Here is a 2,469-nt window from a genome sequence, read left to right on the forward strand (position 1 = left end):
ATGCACTGGTCTATAGTAAATATCTCATCCGTGAAGGTTTGCTCGTACCGTTTATCAAACACACCTCTAACTTTAGACAGCCTCACGTGATCTCCCTTTTTAAATTTCATGGGCTTATTTCTGCAAGGAATAGAAGTACCATACAGGTTTTGAAATACTAGTGTTGTCTGAATTTACTTCATTCGGGGCCATTTTTATCGAACTATGATAACTAGTGTTATAGCTGTGTAATAAATCTTGTAACACATCGACATATCTACATGTATTTACAGCTGTGAAGTATCTATACATTTTACTGTTTAAGAGTTCTATTAAACCTTTCACAGACTGAGGCTTTTAGATTGAAGCCTGTAGCAAAATGATTTATACCATGCTTTTTCATTAAAGATTGAAAACTGGAATTAAAAAATTCCTTACCCACTATCTGTTTGTAGCTTTTCAGGAATTTGGCTATCTTTTAAGACGGAGTCAAAAGCCTTGGCGACTTGAACGCCTGTTTTGTTTTTCAAGACTCGTGCATAAGCTTTTTTTAGAGAAAACATCAATAACAGTAAGTAAATATTTATAGCCATCGTTATGCTCGGATAACGCTTGCATATCGCACAGGTCCGCTTGGAACTGATTAAGAGGTCTTGGGACAAACACGATTTCGCCGAAAGCGCAGGCGCGCAGCTCTGTGCAAGGTGTAAGCGTCCTGCTCTGACAGGAACTCTCGAGCTGTTTGCATGTTAATCTTTGTACCAGTTTCATTCTGCACGCTTTTAATCAATTTTTGCACACCGCCAAAACTACCAGGATGAGATGGGTCATGATAAGCTTGTTTCAATAAAAGCTGCTCAGCCATGTGATCTTTGAAGTTATGTTTAACTATGGTTTTATTTGATGATCAACCTGGTTACTTATTTGATGTAATGAAAACAATACATTTGATTGAGGTAAAAAAAACCAAATCATAACATTATTTGTTGGAAAAGTTTTACAAAATCAAACCTAAACATTTATTTATCTAAAAAAAAAAAAAAGTAAAAATGAGAAAATTAATAGGCAAGAGAAGAAAATAAAAAACATTGAGGGGGAAAAAAAACGATTACTACAGGGTGGGCCATTTATATGGATACACCGTAATAAAATGGGAATGGTTGGTGTTATAAGTCCTGTTTGTGGCACATTAGTATATGTGAGGGGGCAAACGCCTCAAGATGGGTGGTGACCATGGTGGCCATTTAGAAGTCAGCCATCTTAGATACAACTTTTGTTTTTTCAATAGGAAGAGGGCCATGTGACACATCAAACTTATTGGTAATGTCACAAGAAAAACAATGGTGTGCTTGGTTTCAATGTAGCTTTATTCTTTCATGAGTTATTTACAAGTTCCTGACCACTTATAAAATGTGTTCAATGTGCTGCCCATTGTGTTGGATTGTCAATGCAACCCTCTTCTCCCACTCTTCACACACTGATAGCAACACCGCAGGAGAAATGCCAGCACAGGCATCCAGTATCCGTAGTTTCAGGTGCTGCACATCTCGTATCTTCACACCACAGACAATTGCCTTCAGATGACCCCAAAGATAAAAGTCTAAGGGGGTCAGATCGGGAGACCTTGGGGGCCATTCAACTGGCCCACGACGACCAATCCACTTTCCAGGAAACTGTTCATCTAGGAATGCTCGGACCTGGCACCCATAATGTGGTAGTGCACCATCTTGCTGGAAAAACTCGGGGAACGTGCCACCGTGCCTCACCATTTATTACTTTACATAAAGATACAAATGCAAGGAAGTAATTAGTCGCTTACTTTATCTTTAAAATGTGTCTTGCATATAGAAGTTAAGCAGAGAAGATTAAATCTGCAGCCAAAATCGATATGCATGCTTTCCAATTAAGATTACATTTAATTTATGCATAATCATAGTAGTTGCATAAACAGAATTCCTTAAAAACACTTACCGGGACTTCAACAGGAACTTCAGAAGGACACGTAGCTTCTCTCCCATACATTAAATGGAATGGGGTGTATTTGGTTGTGGTGTGGACCTTAGAGCTCAAAGATAACAGTGTAGCATCCAGATACACATCCCAGTCATTCTGTTGACTGTTGACTAATTTTCTCAGGGCTCTACATGTGGACATAAAAAAAACAAACATAATAGTGACAGTGTCTTAACAGCTATTGAAATGTTACATACAAATAAAACATACCTTTTTATGTTGTCATTTGTCTTTTCGTTGAGGCCATTTGTCTGTGGGTGATAGGAGTGTCACAGCAGCGTATCTATTTTCATTAAGCTGCAAAGTCTTGAGTTGAGCTTCAAAGAAAAAAGAAAATAGTTTCTCAAACACAATCACATAAAACCTTTGGCCTGGCAGCTACTTGGCACACTGTGGCCAATGATTTACCTTTAGGTTTGGAAAAGTAAACTTAACACTTACCTCGTTAACAAATTCTCTTCCTTGGTCGGATAAAAT

The 2,469-nt window shown here is 38.1% G+C and overlaps 1 long non-coding RNA gene across 1 annotated transcript; it reads right to left on the reverse strand.

Moving 5' to 3' along the window:
* Window positions 1–2,017: 2,017 nt before the first annotated feature.
* On the reverse strand, window positions 2,018–2,469 carry LOC109197573 (uncharacterized). Its single transcript, XR_002058628.2, has 3 exons — window positions 2,434–2,469; window positions 2,203–2,309; window positions 2,018–2,119 (listed from the first exon to the last, which is right to left on the reverse strand). It is a non-coding gene; the product is annotated as an uncharacterized LOC109197573 (long non-coding RNA).

Source organism: Oreochromis niloticus, linkage group LG16, assembly GCF_001858045.2.
Source record: "Oreochromis niloticus isolate F11D_XX linkage group LG16, O_niloticus_UMD_NMBU, whole genome shotgun sequence".
Classification (NCBI taxonomy): Eukaryota; Metazoa; Chordata; class Actinopteri; order Cichliformes; family Cichlidae; genus Oreochromis; species Oreochromis niloticus.